The sequence below is a fragment of the Etheostoma spectabile genome, chromosome 2, assembly GCF_008692095.1.
Source record: "Etheostoma spectabile isolate EspeVRDwgs_2016 chromosome 2, UIUC_Espe_1.0, whole genome shotgun sequence".
Classification (NCBI taxonomy): Eukaryota; Metazoa; Chordata; class Actinopteri; order Perciformes; family Percidae; genus Etheostoma; species Etheostoma spectabile.
The window spans coordinates 20,551,309-20,576,115 of NC_045734.1; the positions used below are offsets into that span (position 1 = coordinate 20,551,309).

Sequence of the window (24,807 nt, forward strand, 5' to 3'; positions counted from 1 at the left end):
CAACTGAAGAGTTTTTCTTTTGTTTAAGAAAATGTTGTGAATCATGTGAAGTTGATTTGTTTAAGCAGCATTAGTTCATTTGTGTAGGGGTCATTTGGGTGCACAACATTTACACACGATCATCTAATAACGATATGGCCAACGTGTTAGCAAAGTTGCCTAGTTACACATCCAGCAGACGCAGAACAACATTAGCGATCATTTGGACGCATTTTTCTGCTGATCTGACCATAGACAGTGAAAGAAATTGACACAACGACGCCATATATTTCAACGGAGACCAGTGAAGTCCCTTTTCCGGTGAGGGCTGACCCTTCCTGCGCAGCCTCAAACTGAGCTTGATGACGTAGATGTAACGTGAGCAACCTATCTGAAAGTTTTAAGTCTTCTGGTGGCTGTGCCAAGAGAAATCTCAACCATTCTGAATCTTGCAGAGACTTAGAAGATAACAGGCTAAGTATTGCTAACTAAAATGCTAATTGACATTAGTAATTAATCTTAAACAGCTAATGTAAGTCAAAACTGCCTGCGAGTTTCTCCTAACTATACGGTCATTTCTCTACTGTGTGACAGAAAGTCGGGTGGTTATGACACAACCGTTAGCCTATTTTTTTCAAAATGGCTGCTACGGGGTCATAACGTGAGATACAAGGAACCTTTTCATACATTGTTGTGTTTCTTTAGAAATAAACAATGGACAAATAGTCTTTAAACACTTAAGATATACAGGTATTAGCTGTCAAAGTGACACCAAAATGAACTGGAGTCAATGGAATGCTAACAGAAGGAGATGGCTTGTTAGCCTACAATCTCCCCATAGGAGATAAGCTTTCCGGATGCTCCCTTACCCCCGTGGATCTAAGTAAGTAACTAAGTAATATTCATTCTCTTTTACCTGTGTTTTTGCTCTCCACCAACTCCTAAGGGAAAGTGCTCCACTATGTTTACAAACTAGTTACTAACAGCAGTTAGAACAATATATATAAAAACAAACAAACACCTGCTGCTGCTGGAAACAAGGTTGATGAGAAACAGTGAAAGTGACACCTTTCACATTACACATGATTATTATTATGACTGTTGTTAATATAAAAGTATTGATTAGTGCAGCTTTAAATAATTTCATTGCCACTTGGTAAATATAGCAAGGTATGGTTTATAAGTGTATTACAAGATTAAGATGAAAGAACAGAACTGACAGGAGTTGTTCAGGATCTACCAGAGCAAGGTAACAAAAACTATTAAACGTGACATACTGTAATTAAATGCTAAGAAAACTAATGAAAAGCAATTTTGAAAATGTGTCTGTATGTCCAGAATCCTCTGAAGCAACAGTATATCATCGTTACAAATTAAAGATTTCTCTTCCTCCTCACACGGCAACAAAATTAGTCAAGAGAAGTTCATTTGGGAGAGTTTAATTTGAAGCTCCTTCTCATTTATCACATAAAAGTGCGTCATTGTCATGGTAACCATCTCTCATAACTGTAGCGAGAGAGGTATGTAAATACCCCTTCAGGCAGAGTCGTGCAGTAAAACTCTCCGGTTACCTCTTTTTGCATAAAGTTTGAGACTAACTTTGACTCATCGGAGTGTTTATATTCATGATAATTAAATTTTCCTACAATGTAGGAGATGGAGAGAGATAGACTGCCCTCTCACATGAGCCACATTTCAACAGTAAGCAGCACAGCAGATAGAGGAGGACGATTTGGGGTTTGTCTGAGTTTCAGTATAAAGTGTGACAGACAGATCAGCTAGGGCTGTGAGTTTTCCTCTTACACCACAGCTCAGTCTTGGCTTTCAACGTTAACATTACAGATGAGTTTGGCATGAACTCGTACAGTATGTGCATCATTGTATCTGGTAAACGTAAGTATGAGAATCATAAAATTGCACTAATAGGCCATACTTACAGCCACTTAACCCTTTACGTCTTTAAAGGACTCTCTTTGAATGCACATCAATTACGGCTACTCCATAGAAGTCATTAGGTTTCCTGAACTTCCATTTTGACCTTGAATGATGACTAGATGTCGTAGTACATGTGAGCAAGAACATTAAGCCTGAAGAGGATATCAGCAGTCCATACATGCACTGCCACTCCTACATATGAATGACAGCTATAAATAGCAAAGGGGTCATGTCCTCTTTCACTAAGTTGTGGCAGAAAATGAAAAAAAGATTTGCCAAAGTGGATGATTGTTTTTGGTTGGTCCTCCACTTTTGTACAGACTCAAATATCTCAACAAGTGTTGGATGAATTGTACAGATCGACTTTTTGTACAGATATTTATGGTTTCCAGAGGTTGAATCCTGTAGTATCTACCTCCCACTTCAATCACTCATAAAATTAAATGCCATGCCTTCTCTTTTCTGGCGTTTACTACGTTTTTCCACCTCCAAGATGAATCTTTCATCATCTGTGGTGTAGTAGAGAAGACATATACAATATTGGGTGGGGGTGTTTTGGTAAATTGACTAGATGCTTTCCTGATTCCCATCTGCCCAGCTGTAGGAACGCCCCGCAGTTTGCACCGTGACGCCGGTGGTGGAATATGAAACATTGACTTGAATAGTCTCTGTGCAGTTGTTCAGATCAAAGGGTTCACACCTGCCCAAAAAGTGGAAACAAACCAGAGTCCGAATAAACCACACTAAAAAACGCTGACTAAAAACACCCTTAGTCTTGTTTGCCAGGGTTTTTAATTTAGTAGTCCTCATCCAACCACAAGACACCTGCTGTGAATTCATGTCTTGACCAACATGATGAAGTTCATTCATTTAGGTGTTTTCAGACTTCCTATAAAGCAACTGACATTTGCCATATAAAGGCATTTTAATCTGGAGAAAACTTGTTCACCGCCATTCAAAATGTTCTCCATTTTGTCTTAAAATTATGTTTACAGAACAACCTTGCATTCATCACAGCAGTGGTGCAAGTCATTTTGATTTTGAAGGTTTCTTTATTTTTGGTGCGTCCAAATAAATGCTTTGCAGCTAACAGGATTAGTTCAGTGTTGTGCAGATCTCCACATAAATTTAGTTGACACCTCAAAAAAGAACTGAAATTTACTTACAGTTTGATAGCAGTTAAGGTACAAGGTAATTATTAGTACCTGAACTTTCTGACAGGCCATTGGTATCTACGGTTGTTTCTTCATTAAAATATAACAGAGACTAGAAGAACAGAACAAACTGCCTCTTCTGTTGTTACACAACCTTTAGAATTCTTTAAGGCACCTGAATATACCATCATGACATGCAACTTAGTAATTTGACTTATCACATCCATATTATTAAGCCAATTGCAAGACAAAGATGTTAAAGTGTAAACATGACACTGTTCGACATTATATTAAGGCGTGTCTGCTTGTCCAGGGCAAGTGGAAGAGAAATTCACTTTCCCCACTGGACAAGTCAAAACTCAAACAACATAAAATGCCATGTTACTTCACATTATGTGCCAATCATTACGTCTATGTTATCAATTTGAAAGAAATACATTTTTTCCCCACAATCCGGGGCAGTGGTTGGCTGTTGTTAGACCCAGCAGTAGCGGGTCAGCAGACCGCTAACGTTTGACTCACTCCGCTGTTCAGCTCATTCTCTGTAAGCGATGCAGCATAAAAGCACGGTAGAACCAGAAGCCACCCAGCCGGTGTTAGTTGGCTAACGTTAGCTTGCTAATACTACCTTAACCCCGTCACCACATTTTTCACAGAAAATGAGTCCAATACAGATGTCACTTGGCAAAGCAATGTGCTTGGATGAAGCATGACGCTTATGTGACTGATTTGGCGACTGGCTCTCTGACTCATAACATTACTTATATCTCCACCCTGGCCTGGGAAAGCCTTGGGATCATTCAGTCGGAGCTAGTTAATGTTGCTCGGGAAAGGGAAGTTAAGGATCCCTGCCCCTGTGACCCAATCCCAGATAAGCGGACGAAGATGGATGGATGGACCATCAGGTGTTCCAATTTGCTTTAATGATCACCTGCAGAGAGAGCACAGACATGTGAATCAATCAAACACAAGGTGACACATCAGTCATCACAACACACAAAGAATCAAAGACGAAAAATCTAAACAGCAGTATTAACATCAGAACCTGTTAAAAGAGTGAGGGGGGGAACAGATTTCCAAAATGAGCTTGGCAAATACATTTATACAGCATTCATTGATTTCTGGGCACTCAAGCAGCAGAACAAATTCTAAATACAACATTGTAATACAGTAACTATCTTTACTATAATCACTTTATAAAGTTGTTATCGCAAATGTTACCAAGCTGTTGTCAATTTAAACATCCAGTAGACACAGAGCAACATTATCAGTTGTGTCTGAGTCCACACAAATTCATTGTCTTTTAGCTCTGTTTTGGTCCTGATCAACTCTTGAGGGACAAATGGGGATACTACACTGTAACAAATTTAACGTAGCATTTATAGTAACTTACTGGCAACAATTGGCCAGCAACTTACTGTAAGCTCTTTTTACAGTAAAGGTACCGTACGTCCATTTACAGTATTTTATGTAGTCACTGTAAAAAACAAAACAACTAAACACAACATAAGATAAAAAAGTAAAAATACAGTAGTTTATTTTACAATTTACAGTACTACAGTGGCTACATTGTGATTTTTTTTACAGTAGTACTTTGACTACTGTGATTTTCTCATGTCAACAAGGTTGTAATGTAAACTTTACAGCATTCTGCTGTTATATACAGTAGTGTTACTGTGAAATCTAAAGTAAATAACTGTAGATTTCACAGCCTTTATTTACAATGTATGTTCATCAGCTAATTGCTAACTGTATCTGTCTGTCGTTTGGTGTTGAGCACGTGGTGTACAGTAGGTTTTTAGAGCTTTTTAACCAAAAACAACTGCCTGTTGTGGAAGTGAAGTACAAAACAACTCAAACACGTCATAGAGCTGAGTGAATGGGTGGTAAATCTATGTGGGTTTATCACAGTGAGTGACCCCTTTGGCATTACAGGTAGTCATTTTCTCCATTGTTAATATAAAATATTTATTAGTGCAGCTTCAATGTTATATAATTAATATGCAATATGCAGAAATTGTATTAAAAGCTACTGGCTGACTACGTAAAATAAAATGATAGGCAATAAATCATTCAGGTGTGTTTAAGGAAAGTCTCAAACTTGCAAAGTCAGTGCACAGGACACTAAGATTAAGAGACAAATGTCCACAGCTATTAGAATGAGATAAGGTAACCTGTCATCAACACAGTATGTATGTACTGCTGGTTAGTACTGCTGCAATTACCCACTTACCACCAACAACGTAAACCCTTGTATATCAGAAAGAGGAAATTTGTCAAATAAAAGTCTTTGCTCTGAATTGCAAATGTGTTTTTGAAAATAATTCGAAAGAGTAAAATATTTCTTTGTCAAGCAAAATTCAACAGTCTTAAGTAAATTTGAATATTGACCAGAAGTGCAGTTGAAGTGTCAGCTGCTGAAAATTGATTGCTGGAGTCAACGCAGGTACTACCACACGACTCATTACTGCTCAGTTATAGTGAGAGTATGGACTCCTAATGCAGGGTTAATCCAGTGCATGGGAGAACAAATGTGTCTACGCTTTATGAGTTGTCTTTAACATGTTGTAATTCAGTCAATGTTCTCTCTCAGGTTGACCACGGGTGAATTAAAATTTCATGAGCTGAAAACAAAGAGTGTTGAAGTGTACTCAACAGCACCGATAAGTGAGAGACGATAGATACAGAGAGAAACAAAAACATCCAACACATTTTCAACAAACCAATTAAATTATTTGCATTTCTTTTTTGTTTTTTTTATGCTATCCAATGTTTCAGATCACTGGCTTGGGATTAATAATTTGCAGCCTACAATGAGTATTTAAAAGATTATGCCTCAATATCTTTATTTTAGTGCAAATATTTAGAGATTTTCTTCCAAATTACCTTCATCTATATCTACAGACTACACCTACTGTATACTCATCCCACATGCAGGATATATGTGGTATATATGGTATTAAAGATTGTTTTATTATTTTTATATACATATACAGTATGTTTTTTTTAAATTCATGTGTATGATGTCAGAGGGGTTGTCTGAACAGGTTTTCTGGTAGAATGCCAAGCAGCCCACCTCTCATCCTCATGAGGGTAGAAAAACACTCAATTTTACCATACTTCAGTAGGTGAGAGGCGTACCTTCGCAAACAAAACATGAAATTACTCAACGCCTTCTCAATGAATACACAGCTGACCTACACACACAGCTCTCTACTGGAAACTCTGTGTGATGTTATTCTCTATGAGGTTATTCAGAAAAGTATGCATGAGATTATATTCTTTGAATGTTTTCTGTGTTTTAAAACAGCAAAATGTGATGTAAAAAGATCGCACATTTCTTCAATAGGAAATCATGGAAAAACATCAGGAGTTTCATGCCTTAGACTGGCCCACTTAACTTCACGACCAACTAGATTAACAAAAATGTAATTAAAATCATAGTATATAAGTCTGCAATAGCACCCTGTTCTCGACAGCCTTGTAATTTGTTGAGTTTTTGTAAAAAATCACTATATCCAATTCAGTGCAAATACAGTAAGTGTTGCTTCACAATGTAGATTTCACAATGTATATTTTTTAGAAAAGTTAACATCTTTACAACTTCTCAACAATGTTCAACAATATCAGAATCTATTTTCTGTACAAAATAAGTCACATACATAAATTAGATACAATGTATAGCATTTTCTAATGACACCATAATATTTTTTTTCCTTTGTATAACATTTCATATAACTATTATATATTTATAGTCCCTTTCAGTTGTTGGCTTTGTATATTTTCATTACATGTCATTTAGCTTAAGCTTTTATCCAAAGCGACTTACAATTGCTATATGCCAGCGGTCGCACACCTCTGGAGCAACTAGGGGTTATGTGTCTTGCTCAGGGACACATTGGTTGATGTATCACAGTGGGACTTAAACCCAGATCTCCCACACCAAACGCAAGTGTCATATCCACTGCCCCATCACCACCAACTATTTACTATCCTAATTTCAAGGATAAAGGCGTAATGGTTCACAAGTAATATTTGGGCATAAAAAGTGGTTATATTGTAAAAAACCTGATCATGTCTGCTTGTTCACACACTGTGGCATAAGAGCTTACAGTAGATGTGCCTTTCACACTAACAGCAGCTATGCACACTACTGGCTCTGCTTGTGACACTACAATCACATATTACTATATCACATTTTATAAATTGTCATAATTCTCAGCACAAATCTCCACGTTTTACAAAGCTTTCTGAAAAAGGCAAGTCAGCTTCAATAAAGCGCAATTCTCACCAAAATGCAACCTAGGGTCTTTTTGTGAATGTACTTGAGTCAAACTTTTGTTTAAAAGCACAATTGGGACGTGAGCTCCACTTTTAAGATTGACCATATTTTAGTTTTTGGTCAAATGGCCTTTTGAATGGGAGAGCTAGGGGCACTGCTTTGATCACGTCAAAATCGCTATTTTTAAAACACCGAAAAGGTTTGACACAACATAAAACTTTGCTCGAAGTATCACCAGGAGCTCTACTGTACACATGAACTTGAGCATTGAGAACATTGTTTGTGTACACTGAGTTTACTAAAAAGAAAGGTTTTGAACGACTTACTTTAGCAGTTGGTTTTTCCGTTCGCCTTATTATGGAACCCACAAAACTCCTAGGAGGGACCCACCCTTCAATAGCATTCACACGCTACTATTGGCCGGACTCCGATGCTTACACAAGGTAATGGAAGCTAATTTGTTCAGGTCCTATCCCTTGACAAATCGGCTGTCCTAATCTTAACCACTCAAGCTCAATGCCTAACTCCAACCAATCGGGCTCCTTTGTAGGGCCGGACTACCCTAGAAGCACATTTTTGTGCTGATTGTTTTTATTGTTATTATTCTCCTGTGTAGCACTTTGAGATTCTTTGGAATGAAAAGTGCGTTATAAATAAATATATTATTATTATTATTATTAATGTGCCGCCAGCTGAGGACTCAAAACACAAATACGTCAACATTAACCAGGCTGCACTCGGTGAGTGGACTGCGTGAATGTAGACAACGGTGGGCTGCAAGAAAAAATAAATACTGTAAATACAAAGAGTGGGCTGCAAGTGCAGGCAGCCAAAGGACAGCATCCATGATATTCAACTATGATTTCAACCCAGTGTCATAACGGAACACCGGCCCTGACATCCAAAAAAACAGACTGGCCCACCTGGAATTCTCCCAGTGCTCCCGATTAGCCAATCCGGGCCTGTCTGCTTACCTACTGCTTCATACTAATACAACAAATGATGTTATACAAGTCAGTGTATGACTTTGTGACAATATGGTTGAAGGTTTTCCTGTGATTTTAAAATCACTACATCTCAGGAACCTATTACTTTTTTTCATGGAATTCCTCACAAATGTGGATTATTAATCATAAATGAATAGTTTATTCTTAGTTTCTTGTATTATTTCATATACATTACATAATGTGGTAGCAGAGCAACAAATTCCTCTTGAATTGCCTGATCTTCTGTTTTTCAAGATGTCCCTCTTGACGTTACAAGTTTTAATACATCTGAGTGGTTGCAGGGGAGAATATGACCATCTTTGTGATCTGATTGTACTCCATCCTGCAGGTCTGCTTGTTAAAACTGCCGGCAGAGTTTTCCTGTACAGATCTGATTTGTTCAGTTATTCAAAAAAATATATTCAACCACACTGCTGCACTGCACGCCATTTTAGCATTAAATGTGGAGAAACGTTGCTGGATTCTAGTCTAGTCTAGTCTTAGTGCTAAACTAAGCTGCTGGCTGTAGCTTCACATCTAATAGATTATGGTCGACATGAGAGTGACTGGTATTAAAGAATTGTACTGTCACACTATTCCTGTAATGTAAAATGTATTATTCTTTCAAAACTGCCCACATAATCCACCTTCTCACTTGGCTTCATAATGTTAAAGCTGATACACCAAATAATTAAAAGTAATTATAGAAAGACCTGTTTCCTCAAACTTTCTCTTTCCAAGGTGTCACCTAACACCTAAAGATTTTTCACCAGCACGATCGTACAGTCATTGTCAGTCCAGACACGTTTTTGTTGTTTGTTTTTTTAAACCCTAGGCTTCCTGCACAAACCACTGCTCACAATAACCCTGTATTGTTTTAGAGCCTCTCCTCTGATCTTTACCTCACTGAGGCACAAGGCCTTTCTGACCACAACAAGCTCTTTACACGGTGATCGGCCAAATTGGAGTTCGGCAGAGCCCACAGAGTGAGAACGGAGCACCTGGCTATACGTGAGAGGCATTCATTCCCTCTTTCTCTCTTACTCTCTCTCTTCATTTTTGCTCTTTTGCTCTGTCCCTCCATGATTGATCCAAGGGCGTTCTCGGAAAAACACTTTTTTCTGCACACCTGTGGCGCTGACCCACTCGCTGGTCACAACAGCCTGATTTCGAAGCCAGTGGGCTTTTATATCAGTAATAGAAGAAAAGAAACTTAATGCTTCAAGCCTATTTTTTTTAGAAAAATAAAAAACCTTGTTATTGGTATATTTAAAAGTAAAATGTCTAACCCTAATTATATAACTTTTAAACTTTGCTTGAAGTATCACCAGGGGCTCTACACATGAACTTGAGCATTGAGAACATTGTTTGTGTACACAGAGTTTACTAAAAGGATTTTGAAATGTTACCTTCAGGCTGGAGGCTCATTTTGAAATGACTGTGTTGACTGTGTTTCAACAGAGTTGAATTCAGCATTACAGTGGCAAAGGGTTGTTTTAAAAATGCAGATGCAAATTGTTGCTTAAGTGTCCTCGATGAGCAGAAAGAGTGGCTGTTGTTATGCTGCAACATTTCTTCTCCTTCAGAAATATAAAAAAACTTCTTCCATGACCTGAATTCAGCTTTCATCATTGTTCTGCCAGCTTACATGTTTAACTGTCTTTCCTTTTCTTTCTGTGTAGACAGGCAATTTTATAAACAAATACAAAAATTAAAAGTTTGTCTCCTTTGTCTCCATTGACATTGTAAATTTGGCTCCATTTCAATAGGGTTCTGTAGCATCTTGTACAGCAGGTCATGTTTTAAGTGGAATCGGTCATATTTAGTAATGGAAATTTTCCTGTTTTACAAGAATTTGAGAAATTGAAAAGAAAGACCTAAATAAAAAGAGAGAATGTGGCTGCCAAAGATATTGACATAAATGCTGTTGGATGCCTCCTCTGTTGCTGCCTGCAATCCTCAGCAAGGCCATGTTGGATATATTGAACTCCACAGTAGCCATCCATCTAATTCAATACAGAATAAATGTTGTGGAACTTCTGACACACATATTTAACACAAAATCATTATGCACCCCTGTAGCATTCACTGTGCCAGAAATCATGTTTCAGTACCAAACTGCGTACGAAAGGTAGACAGACTGAACTGAATGAGAATTAAAAAGAACTTCTGAAAACTGGTGTTAAAAATGTATCCCTGGATAATTTAGTAAATACTGCTGCTGGTGAACAACAAAGTTCTGCATGCTGAAAAAAACAAATACAGTTCCAAAGCTGTGATGGAAAGGTTACCAAGGACACGCTTTCACATCGTTAGCTAAAGCGTGTAGGCAGGATCCACACGCAAGTAATTAAAACATTGTTTCTGGCTGTTAAAGCTGCATTAATGAATCTCCCACCACTAGGGAGCAGACTCTCCAGTAAAAACTTCCAGCAATCAGCCTTTAGCATGTCAAGTTGTTACAGCTAATTTGTGGCACATACCCAGGGACGGATTATCATGACCACAGGCCCTGGACACAAAATCAGAATGTGCACCCGTCCATCCCCTTGTACCCACACCCACGCATGCACACAGTAGCCTACACGTCCACTATCGCAAAGAGCGCACATTGTTTTGTAGCACATCACAGGGAAACACACAATCTAATAGGGTACAGACATGTGTACAAACCAATACATAAACGTGGTGGATTACCATTTTGATAAAGTGTAAAAACCAATATCCTACCTACAATTAACAAGGTTGATAATGAATATAACAACCATTCTTGTGGTGCCACTTAGGCAATGGGCTGAACAACATGTCATTGAGGAGCGAACTCGGCAACCTATTCAATAGTCTCTTGCTGATGCAGGATATTTAGCTCCTGTGTTGTGAAACGAAGAGGCCCCTCTTTCAGTGAGAATCGTTTTGTACTTTGTCACTGGGTATATTTCCCCACATTGCAGGATCTGTAACAGTCTCACACCAAGAGTCGTCATCAGCCCCCCTCTGATACAAGCCTGTAGTCTGGTTAAAGAAACTGTAACCTCCAGGCATGTTTTCTGAACAGACAGACAGGTCAGTGGAAAACGAGGCCTGAGCCTGAGACCTAGCAAGCATAGCTGCAGACTGCTTGCTATGTTAACTAGTTAGAAAAACGTGAAAGAATAAACGCCATGAGTCTAACATTAATGCTAGCTAGCTAAAGTTATTCACGTGTCTCACCTATGGACTTGTCAAGACTTGTCAATGATAGCATTCAGACAGTTACTGTTCTACTAATCTTCATTTTTTCTTCATTTTTTCTTTTCTCATCATTCTCCTTTTTTCTCTTCCCTTTTTAACTCCCAGAAGGATAATTCCTCTTTGTTTTTCATGTTAAATCAATTCAAACATGTGTTTATTGTGCTTCTAGGGAATGACATGGTTCCCCCTCATGAAGGTTTCAAACTGAGATGTCATTGCAAAAAGTAATTTGTTTGTGAGGGGTTGGAGGGGGGTTGCGGCAACTGTGGATGCCACATTTTGAGCCATTGCTGTGGAGTAAAGTTTGTTTGCCCTCTGGGGCCCCCTCACGGCCGGGTGCCCCAAGCAGTTGCCTGGTTTGCCTGTTTACAAGCGGCAGCTCTCTCATTTCAAAAATGAATTCTCGGCATCGCACAATGATAGGAAAAGTTCAATTCATCAGATGGTTAGGGCCACAGCCCTGGGCACATTCCCACTTTGCCAATTCCAATTCTCTACCACCCCCATCTTTATTGCCCTCTGGTGGCTCGCTGTGGTTTAAGTCGAAAACTATGCCCCCTTCATGTTAGCTGATGGGGCATGGACCAAACCAAAAAATCAAAGTAGGCCTCACATCAAATGCATTTTTCCCAAAGATGTTTGTCATGTTAGGTAGATCTTAATTTATGTGAAGTTTTGAATTTGTTTTTAATACTTCATTTGGAAAAAAAGGAGTTGTAATGTTGATTCTACCAGACTCAAAAAGACCTCAAAAAGTTGGTTTAAAGTGTGTCTTAAAATGCTGTTGGACTGGAATTGCTTCCATTTTCCAGTCCAATTGCAAAGTTTTTTCATTAAATGTTTTGTAGCCTAATGCAATAGCTCTCCTCAAGGAAAAAAAATGTTCTTCCCCCATTAGGTTATGAGAGCTCTTCGGTCAATTAAGTTGTGAAGTGGGTAGCAACAACATCAAAGACACTGCTGTTGCTACAAAACATCAAACATACAATTCAGATGGATGGATGGCCTTGAATGAAATTCTATCAGATACAGAATATTGTGATGCTTTACATGTGATCGTTATCATCATGTGTTGTGCTGTATTAAATAATTCAGGATGTTGTCGAGATGTGGAATTTACAAAAAAGAAAAAAAACATAAATGGAATTTTCTGTGTTTAATTTTCTGTGTTGTCTCACCTTGTCTCTTTCTTTTTTGTTTGTTTTTGTTAAGCCATACAATTGCAACGCTGGTCATTTGATCACTCCAACACTTTGGTACCTCAACAATTGCTTTCCATACCACTGTGGATATTCATGGTCTTCAGATGATGAACCTCCAATGCTTTTGCGAGTGTTTTGTCTAGTGTTATTATCCAATCAAGATTTCCCTCGATCAGTACTTACCATAACAAGGTATCTCAAAGCCACATGGGTTGATTTCCCAATGTTTTGGGTGATTCTGCAATGTTCCCCTTTTGCACCATTATCAGTCATCGTCCACTTGTATACAAAAATGTCAAATCTTAATAAGCAGATTTCCTCAGCCGACACCACCCTCAGGCTAAGATGTTAAAGCTACATTATTTTATATTGTTTGGCATTTGTGGGCAACAAGCTGTAAACATATCATTGACATGTCCAATTACACAGTTGCTATGGTGACCATGGAGGAATTCATGGAACTTGGTAGACAGAGTAAGTCCATCAAGGGTGGATGGGAGTGGTAGTGGATAGGTCAAACAAGCACAAGACTTTGACCCAGGGGACTATTTTTGTCCCATTTGAAAATAAAAGTACACGGTGTGTCATTTTAACATTACCAAGCAAACGGAAGTAGGTTACATTTCATGTACGTACGCACGTAAGTGGAATAATGTTAAAGAGTCGACAGATTTTAAACCAAATTTACAATCTCTTTCTAAACTTAACCCATTTACTCCAAAGTTAGGACTAATTATATTGTAAGTCAAGTCAGTAATATTATATTGCCCAATATCACAAATTTGCTTCAGGGGGATTTACAATCTCCACCCTGTCCTTTTCAACCCTCAACTCAGATAAGAATAAAACTCCCCAAACAAACCTTTTTACCAAGGAAAATGGAGGAAATAAAACTTAGGAATAGCTCTTTTATTTTGTTAGGGATCCTAACAAAATAAAATTACAGAATAGACAATCCATGTGACAAAATGATACATATAGAATATGGACATATATGGAAATGATGGATCCAGGAGTATGTCAAGCAGCTTCCAGGTATCGCCAAACAGCTAGACTAGAACATGATTGATTTCCGTAATTTGCATCTTGATGAAAAGTGGTTCATTGTGTAAATGATGCCCAAACTGCTTCAACACATTCTCATTAAGGTTTTTTTAATGACATGGTACAAAAACGTATGAACAACAACAATAGCATTATCTGTTCTGCAGATTGCTATGAAATGTATTGAGCACGTTAATCCCAAGGTGATAAACCAGTTATTTCAACTTTCAATAACTAATGGCCACTGTCAGGAAAATTTTGAATGTATTAGCTCCACTAATGACGCGGCTCTGTGAGCTGTAAGGGTTTTGACATTCTTGCCTCTAGAGGCAGCCAAAAGGCTTATGTGGATTAATTCTTGTTTTTTTGCTAATATGCTGTCTGGGTTACTGGCATTTATAACTAACTACCTACACACAGTGTGCAGTTTTGTGCTTTGTTTTGGTTTGCTGTACTGACTTTAAAGAATTGTGCCCTGGAGCTGTACAGATATATCCATCTTACTCTTGATGTACAGCGATTGAGCACCATAGGGATTATTATTCCTTTTTTCTTAAAATTCGAATTCTGCCCTCGTCTCATTTTCTTTTCAGGCATGACAAGAAATCATTTGGCAACCTGTGATTTTATGAGTTTTGTGTTACAGGAACATTCAGTCCAAGATTGTCTCCATCTCCTGTGGAATAGGGGCGAGACGGGCTGCTTCTTCCTTGGTAAGCAGTGCAAGACAACAAGAGCTCAGAGGAATACAAGATGCAACATGGCATATGATTACACCTTCCAGTTGGCAATCAAACTTTGACAACATATGGGCGAAATGTGGTAGTCAAACTTTAACAGCATCTTTGCTATTGTGTTAGCTTGGCACTGCAGAATAGAAGCCCTTGTGCATTTGTGCGTGTCCGGAGAAGAGTGGCAGATGTGAATTCAGCATTTGTTTTCATTGTACATTTAGAAACTTTTTTAAAGATACAGACAAGTAGATATAAATGCAAACTGTTATTTGAGAAAGATGACCTGGGGAGATAAAGAGCCTCTTCCTAGTGGGGAAGCATGTGATTCAAACAAAAGACCAATAAAACACTCAGTAGAGGGAGAAGGGGATAGTGGAGCAGAAAGAGCGCATAATCTGCAGCAGATGAAGCAATGAGGCTAGCATCTGGCAAAACAGTAAAAAGAGACCAGAAGCACAGATGCCAGCAGTAAAGCAGGACAAATGAATAAAAGGGGCAGTAGAAGACAGCTACCTCAAATACAAATAACACGAGAAGCCACTTACACCTGTTGGGGGAAACATGTTTATGACAGATGGAGAGCAGTAGGAGCAAACACAGCCCGAACACAGTAAAACAAGCACCAAAGCGGCGAAGGATTAATCACTAATTACATCTGTTCAACATTTGCAACAGTCTACGTTTAAATTGGTGTTTGCAGGGTTTTCAGCGACTGTTTTCTCCTTTCCTGAGCAGATTTGTCAGTGTCAGAGCTGTGTTTAAGGTGGAACATATTAATTTCCCTGGTGAACAATAACTATTTGCTCAGATCTGTTCTTTCAAGTTACCAAATTAATTGCTCTAATGTTAAGAAAAAAAAGGTTTTTCTGCTTCCACTTTTCAATTTTTATTTTTTTTAATTTTTTTTTTCCTCACACAGTTATATTAAATAATTAAATATTTTCTTTGATCAGTACCGACTTTCTCATCCATCGTGTTTCTGATATGGGAATCCACCCTTTGTTAACCCTGAAGGAGCTTTTCGCTGCTACGTGGTAACTCGCTGCTTCCACTCCTTTCAATGAGGGAAGGCAGCAATGGGAAAGCAGTTTTGATCATGGCGGTAGGGGTATAAAGCGTTTGCACCATGAAGCAGGGTTCACGTTGCCTTTAAAATTTGATGATTTGTTGATCAATCCATTCATCCTGAACACCCTGCACAGACATTGCTGTTAAAATTTACATTGCAATTGAATGTTTTTGACAATACTATCCACTTTTCCATGATATGTGTCTAATATGATAACATCTTGCTATGATTTAGCACCCCAAACACTGAGAAAATGGAGCCCTTATTTTTATTAATAGCAGTGATTTGCTGGTTATGGTTACAGCATTGTTAGGCCACAGGTACACAGTTGTTTAGCGCGACCTAAACCGTGGGGTCTGTTCTGTATTTAGACATTATCATTAAACGCTGTCTGCTCTGTGCTGTGAATCCACATTACATCAGCCCTAGCTCTCTCTGCTCTCTTCTGTTTTTCTCCCAAAGATGAGTAAATATCTAATTTGCAGAATTGGTTTCATATGACGCTTTGGCCTCTGTAATATCCGCTTGCCACTTGATGCATTGTGTTTAATTTATTTTTTTTGGTTAGTGCTTGCTCCTAGCATTAGCAGCCTCCCACCCCCCTCAACTCAATGTCCTCTATGTGCACAGAGGTGATACACACCTTGTTAGTAAAAAAGCAACAGCCACATGAATCACTCGCAGGTTGTACTCCTAAATGGAGAGGTTGTCATGATGCACAGTGTTCAAAAGAGAAAAAGAGAACAAAACCTCCTAAAAGCTTTACACAGATTGCTGTGTTTTCTTATTGGGATTCGATGTTTGCGAATGAAACAGAGAGCAACAGAGAGAAGAAGTATGACTTTTCACATGTAATTCTGGAAGAATAACTGGGTGTTTTTTACTCTGAACCGCAGTTCTTTGTTTGTAAAATTTAAATGCTGAATTTGCATGAACGTATATTTGTAAAGAGGTATAAAGAATGCACACTGTTTAACATGCTTTGAATGTTATGTTATACATTTTCTTAAAAAACGTACGTTTTTTTCTACTACGTATTCTCTGTGGTATAAAGCAGACAGAAACAACCCTCTTGTATTCAGGGTTTGTTGTCGAAGCATTTTCCTTTGGTGACTCAGCAGCCCATTTTCAGACAGCGTTGTTGTTTCCGGAGAATCAGATGAGGCCTGGAAGAGAGCTGCGTGAAGCTGACACCCCACCCACGTCAAAAAATTCGCACATAGGCTGAAATGGTTAGTGCTCCTTTTGTGCAGGTTTGTGCCGTTAAATTTTCGTTTGTGCAGTTTTGGTTTCTGAGATATAAAAATTATTTTTTAGCTCCATCTAGAGTTCACCATCCCCCCATATTGCTCCAAAACAAACCAAAGTGGGCTAGTTCGTTAGTGCTCCGTTTGTGCAGGTTTGTGTCCGTTGAAATTTTCGTTTGTGCAGCTTTCGTCTTTGATATTAAAAGTTATAATTTTGGCCGATGACGTCACCATCCCCCCATACGCTCCAAACAAACCAAAGTGGGCTAGTTCGTTAGTGGCTCCGTTGTGCCAGTTAAACCTGTTCGTTTGTGCAGCTTTTGTTTTCGAGATATAAAAGTTATATTTGGCCGATGACGTCACCGTCACCCTATCATGTTCCAAAACAAACCAAATGGGCTAGTTCTTTTAATCTTCAGATTTTCAGCTTTGTACAATGTGTATCTTTTGTTTTGAACTTCAATAAAGACTTAGAACAAGAAAAATGTGTCTCATTTCAAGTATTGGGTATAATTAGGGGATAATTATACCCGTCACATTCAGCTGAATCTTAAACTCTGAAAGCGCCAAATAAAGTAAATCAAATCTAGTCATTTGTATAATATAATCCTTGGTGACATTGTGGTCCATCTTACATACCAGTGGGGTGGTGGCGACATAATAGCGGTAAAGCAAAAAATTTCTTGTTTGGAGCAAAATGGGGGCAGATGACGTCATCGACCAAAATTATAATTTTTAATATCTCAAAGACGAAAGCTGCACAAACGAAAATTTCAACTGCTATTGAGCGATTAGTAATTTAAGTCTAAAACAGCTAATGTAAGGTCAAAACTGCCTGCGAGTTTTCTCCTACATACGGTCATTTCTCTACTGTGACAGAAAGTCGGGTGGTTATGACCAACCTTTAGCCTATTTTTTTTCAAAAGGGCTGCTACGTCCTCATAACGTGAATACAAGGAACCTTTTCATATACATTGTTTGTGTTTCTTTAGAAATAACATGGACAAATAGTCTTTAAACCTTAAGATATACAGGTATTAGCTGTCAAAGTGACCCAAAATGAACGGAGTCAATGGAATGCTAACAGTGAGATGGCTTGTTAGCCTACAATCTCCCCATAGGAGATAGCTTTCCGACTCCCTTACCCCCCGTGGATCTAAGTAAATCTAGAGTATATTCATTCTCTTTTACCTGTTTTTTGCTCTCCACCAACTCCTAAGGAAAGTTCCCACTATGTTTAGCAAAACTAGTTACTAACAGCGTGTTAGAACAATATATAAAAACAAACCAAACCTGCTCTGCTGTGAAACAGGTTGATGATAAAACAGTGAAGTACAACCTTTCACTTTACACTGATTATATTATGACTGTTTTTAATATAAAGTTGATTGTGCACTTAAAATATTTCATTGCCACTTTAATATAGCAAGGTATGGTTTATAAGTGTATTACAGATTAAGATGAAAAACAGACTGACGGAGTTGTTCGGATCTACCAGCAAGGTAACAAAAACTATTAAACGTGACACTGTAATTAAATCTAAGAAACTAATGAAAGCAATTTTGTGAAATTTGTCTGTATGTCACGAATCCCTCTAAGCACCGTATCTCATCGTTCAAATAAAGATTTCTCTTCCTCCTCACACGGCAACAAAATTAGTCCAGAGAGAGTTCATTTGGAGAGTTTAATTTGAAGCTCCCTTCTCATTTTATCCCCATAAGTGCTCATTGTCATGGTAAACCATCTCTCATAACCTGTAGCAGAGTTATTTAATACCCCTTTCAGGCAGAGTCGTGCAGTAAAACCTCTCACCGGTTTACCTCTTTTTGCATAAAGTTTGAGACTAACTTTGACTCATCTGAGTGTTTATATTCAGATAATTAAATTTTCCTACAATTTAGGAGATGGAGAGAGATAGACTGCCCTCTCACAGGAGCCACATTCAACAGTAAGCAGCACGCAGATAGAGGAGGACGATTTGGGTTTTGTCTGAGTTTCAGATAAAGTGTGACAGACAATCATCTAGGTGTGAGTTTTCCTCTACACCACACTCAGTCTTTGCTTTCACTTAACATTACAGAGAGTTTGGCATGAACTCGTACAGTATGGTGCATCCATTGTATCTGGTAACGTAAGTATGGAGAATCATAAAATTGCATAATAGGCCATACTTACCGCCACTTAACCCTTTACGTCTTTAAGGCTCTCTTTGAATGCACAATCATTACGGCTACTCCATAGAAGTCATTAGGTTTCCTGACTTCCATTTTGACCTTGAATGATGACTAGATGTTGTAGTACATGTGGAGCAAGAACATTAAGCCTGAAGAGATATCAGCAGTCCATCACATGCACTGCCACTACCTACATATGAATGACAGCTAAAATAGCAAAGGGGTCATGTCCTCTTTCACTAAGTTGTGGAGACAAAAATGAAAAAAGATTTGCCAAGTGGATATTGTTTTTGGTTGGTCTCCACTTTTGTACAGACTCAATATCTCAACAAGTTTGGATGAATTGTACAGATCGACTTTTGTACAGATATTAGGGTTTCCCAGAGGTTGAATCCTGTAGATCTACCTCCCACTTCAATCACTCATAAAAATAAATGCCATGCCGCTCTTCTCTTTTCTGGCGTTTACTACGTTTTTCACCTCCAAGATGAATCTTTCATCACTGTGGTGTAGTAGAGAAGACATATACAATATTTGGTGGGGTGTGTTTGGTATTGAACTATGCTTTCCTATGTCCCATCTGCCCGTCTGTAGGAACGCCCCGCAGTTTGCAACCGTGACGCCGGTGGTGGAATATGAAACATTGACTTGATAGTATCTCTGTGCAGTTGTTCAGATCAAAGGGTTCACACCTGCCCAAAAAGTGGAAACAACCAGAGTCCGAATAACCACACTACAAAACGCGGACTAAAAACACCCTTAGTCTTGTTTGCCAGGTTTTTAATTTATACGTCCTCATCCAACCACAGACACCTGCTGTAATCATGTCTTGACCAACATTGAAGTTCATTCATTTAGGTGTTTTCAGACTTCCTATAAAGCACCTGACATTTGCCATATAAAGGCATTTTAATCTGGAGAAAACTTGTTCACCGCCATTCAAATGTTCTCCATTGTTGTCTTAAATATTTGTACAGAACAACCTTGCATTCATCACAGCAGTGGTGCAAGTCATTTTGATTTTGAGGTTTCTTTATTTTGGTGCGTCCAAATAAATCGCTTTGCATCTAACAGGATTATTCAGTGTTGTGCAGATCTCCACATAAATTTAGTTGACACCTCAAAAAAACTGAAATTTACTTACAGTTTGATAGCAGTTAAGGTACAAGTATTATTAGTACCTGCTTTGAACCTTCTACCATTGTATCTACGTTGTTTCTTTTCTTCATTAAAATAAACAGAGCTAGAAGAACAAACAAACTGCCTCTTCTGTTGTTACACAACCTTAGAATTCTTTAAGGCACCTGAATATACCATCATGACTGCAACTTAGTATTTGACTTACACATCCATATTATTAAGCCAATTGCAAGACAAGATGTTAAAGTGTAAACATGACCTGTTCGACATTTAATTAAGGCGTGTCGCTTGTCCAGGGCAGTGGAAGAGAAATTCACTTTCCCACCTGGACAAGTCAAAACTCAAACAACATAAAATGCCATGTTACTTTCACATATTCGCAATCTTTCTTGTTATCAATTTGAAAGAAATACATTTTTTCCCCACAATCCGGGGCAGTGGTTGGCTGTTGTTAGACCCACAGTCCGGGTCAGCAGACCGCTAACGTTTGACTCACTCCGTGTTCCTCATTCTCTGTAAGCGATGCAGCATAAAGCACGGTAGAACCAGAAGCCACCCAGCCGTGTTAGTTGGCTAACGTTAGCTTGCTAATACTACCTTAACCCCGTCACCACATTTTCACAGAAAATGAGTCCTACGATGTCACTTGGCAAACATTGTTCTTGGATGAAGCATGACCTTATCTGTACTGATTTGGCGACTGGCTCTCTACTCATAACATTACTATATCTCCACCCTGGCCTGGGAAAGCCTTGGGATCATTCAGTCGAGCTAGTTAATGTTGCTCGGGAAAGGAAGTTAAGGTCCCTGCCCCTGTGACCCAATCCCAATAAGCGGACGAAGATGGATGGATGGACCATCAGGTTCCATTTGCTTTATGATCACCTGCAGAGAGAGCACAGACATGTGAATCAATCAACACAAGGTGACACATCGTCCATCACAACACACAAAGATCAAAGACGAAAAATCTAAACGCAGTATTAACATCAGAACCTGTTAAAAGAGTGAGGGGGGGAACAGATTTCCAAAATGACCTTGGCAATACATTTATACAGCATTCATGATTTCTGCCACTCAAGCAGCAGAACAAATTCTAAATACAACTATGTACTACAGTAACTATCTTTCTATAATCACTTATAAGTTGTTATCGCAATGTTACCAACGTTGTCAATTTAAACATCCAGTAGACACAGAGCAACATTATCAGTTGTGTCTGGTCCACACAATTCATTGTCTTTTAGCTCTGTTTTGGTCCTGATCAACCTCTTGAGGGACAAATGTGGGATACTACACGTTAACAAATTTAACGTAGCATTTAGTAGTACTTACTGGCAACAATGGCCAGCAACTTACTGTAAGCTCTTTTTACAGTAAAGGAACCGTACGTCCATTTACAGTATTTTTAGTAGTCACTGTAAAAACACAAAACAAAAAACACTAAACACAACTATAAGAAAAAGTAAAAATACAGTAGTTTATTACAATTTACAGTACTACAGTGGCTACATTGTGATTTTTTTTACAGTAGTACTTTGACTACTGTGATTTTCTCATGTCAACAAGGTTTTAATGTAAACCTTTACAGCATTCTTCTGTTATTACAGTAGTGTTACTGTGAAATCTAAAGTAAATAACTGAGATTTCACGGCCTTATTTACAATGTATGTTCATCAGCTAATGCTAACTGTATCGTCTGTCGTTTGTGTGAGCACGTGGTGTACAGTAGGTTTTAGAGCTTTTTAACCAAAAACAACTGCCTTTGTGGAGTGAAGTACAAAAACAACTCAAACACGTCATAAGAGCTGAGTGATGGTGGTAAATCTATGTGGGTTATCACAGTGATGACCCCTTTGGGCATTACAGTAGTCCTTTTCTCCATTGTTAATATAAATTATTTATTATGCAGCATTCATGTAATAATTATAGCATATGCAGAAATTGTATTAAAAGCTACTGGCCTGATACGTAAAATAAATGATAGCAAAATCATTCAGGTGTGTTTAAGGAAAGTCTCAAACTTGCAAAGTCGTGCCCAGACACTAAGATTAAGAGACAATGTCCCCAGCTATTAGAATGAGTATAGGTAACCTGTCATCAACACGTATGTATGTACTGCTGGTTAGTACTGCTGCATTACCCCACTTACCACCAACAACGTAAACCCTTGTATATCAGAAAGAGGAAATTTGTCAAATAAAAGTCTTTGCTCTGAATTGCAAAATGTGTTTTTGAAAATAATTCGAAAGAGTAAATATTTCTTTGTCGCAAAATTCAACAGTCTTAAGTTTTGAATTTTGACCAAAGTGCAGTTGAGTGTCAGCTGCTGAAAATTGATTGCTGGAGTCAACGCAGGTACTACCACACGACTCATTACTGCTCTATTATAGTGATGAGTATGACTCCTAATGCAGGGTTAATCCAGTGCATGGGAGAACAAATGTGTCTAGCTTTATGAGTTGTCTTTAACATGTTGTATTCAGTCAATGTTCCTCTCAGGTGACCACGGGTGAATTAAAATTTCATGAGCTGAAAACAAAGAGTGTTGAAGTGTACTCAACAGCACCGATAAGTGAGAGACGATAATACAGAGAGAAACAAAACATCCACCACATTTTCAACAAACCATTAAATTATTTGCATTTCTTTTTTGTTTTTTTATGCTATCCAATGTTTCAGATCACTGGCTTGGATTAATATTTGCAGCCTACAATGAGTATTTAAAAGATTATGCCTCAATATCTTTATTTAGTGCAAATATTTAGAGATTTTCTTCCAAATTCCTTCATCTATCTACAGACACACCTACTGTATACTCATCCACATGCAGGATATATGTGGTTATATGGTATTAAGTTGTTTTATTATTTTTATATACATATACAGTATGTTTTTTTATAATTCATGTGTATGATGTCAGAGGGGTTGTCTGAACAGTTTTCTGGTAGAATGCCAAGCAGCCCACCTCTCATCCTCATGAGGGTAGAAAAACACTCAATTTTACCATACTTCAGTAGGTAGAGGCGTACCTTCGCAAACAAACATGAAATTACAACGCCTTCTCAATGAATACACAGCTGACCTACACACACAGCTCTCTACTGGAAACTCTGTGTGATGTTATTCTCTATGAGGTTATTCAGAAAAGTATGCATGAGATTATATTCTTGAATGTTTTTCTGGTTTTAAAACAGCAAAATGTGATGTAAAAGATCGCACATTTCTTCAATAGAAATCATGGAAAAACATCAGTTTCATGCCTTAGACTGGCCCACTTAACTTCACGACCAACTAGATTAACAAAAATGTAATTAAAATCATAGTAATAAAGTCTGCAATAGCACCCTGTTCTCGCGCCTTGTAATTTGTTGAGTTTTTTAAAAATCACTATATCCAATTCAGTGCAAATACAGTAAGTGTTGCTTCACATGTAGATTTCACAATGTAATTTTTTAGAAAAGTTAACATCTTTACAACTTCTCAACAATGTTCAACAATATCAGAATCTATTTCTGTACAAAAAAGTCACATACATAAATTAGATACAATGATAGCATTTTCTAATGACACCATAATATTTTTTTTCCTTTGTATAACATTTCATATAACTATTATATTTATAGTCCCCTTCAGTTGTTGGCTTTGTATATTTTCATTACATGTCATTTAGCTTAAGCTTTTATCCAAAGCGACTACAATTGCTATATGCCAGCGGTCGCACACCTCTGGAGCAACTAGGGGTTATGTGTCTGCTCAGGACACATGGTGAGTATCACAGGGGACTTAAACCCAGATCTCCCACACCAAACGCAAGTGTCATATCCACTGCCCCATCACCACCAACTATTTACTTCCTAATTTCAAGGATAAAGGCGTAATGGTTCACAAGTATATTTGGGCATAAAAAGTGGTATATTGTAAAAAACCTGATCATGTCTGGCTTGTTCACACACTGTGGCATAAGAGCTTACAGTAGATGTGCCTTTCACACTAACAGCAGCTATGCACCACTACTGGCTCTGCTTGTGACACTACAATCACATATTACTATATCACATTTATAAAATTGTCATAATTCTCAGCACAAATCTCCACGTTTTACAAAGCTTTCTGAAAAAGGCAAGTCAGCTTCAATAAGCCAATTCTCACCAAAAGCAACCTAGGGTCTTTTTGTGAATGTACTTGAGTCAACTTTTGTTTAAAAGCACAATTGGGACGTGAGCTCCACTTTTAAGATTGACCATATTTTAGTTTTGGTCAAATGGCCTTTTGAATGGGAGACTAGGGGCACGCTTTGATCACGTCAAAATCGCTATTTTTAAAACACCGAAAAGGTTTGACACAACATAAAACTTTGCTCGAAGTATCACCAGGAGCTCTACTGTACACATGAACTTGAGCATTGAGAACATTGTTTGTGTACACTGATTTTACTAAAAAAGGTTTTGAACGACTTACTTTAGCGTTGGTTTTCCGTTCGCCTTATTATGGAACCCCAAACTCCTAGGAGGGACCCACCCTTCAATAGCATTCACACCTACTATTGGCCGACTCCGATGCTTACACACAGGTAATGAAGCTAATTTGTTCAGGCCTATCCCTTGACAAATCGGCTTCCTAATCTTAA

The 24,807-nt window shown here is 38.2% G+C and overlaps 1 long non-coding RNA gene across 1 annotated transcript; it reads left to right on the forward strand.

Annotated features, from left to right (window-relative positions):
* Positions 1 to 458: 458 nt before the first annotated feature.
* Positions 459 to 17,547, forward strand: LOC116698655 (uncharacterized). The gene is made up of 3 exons (XR_004334272.1): positions 459 to 852; positions 2,715 to 2,716; positions 17,536 to 17,547. It is a non-coding gene; the product is annotated as an uncharacterized LOC116698655 (long non-coding RNA).
* The last annotated feature ends 7,260 nt before the right edge of the window (positions 17,548 to 24,807 follow it).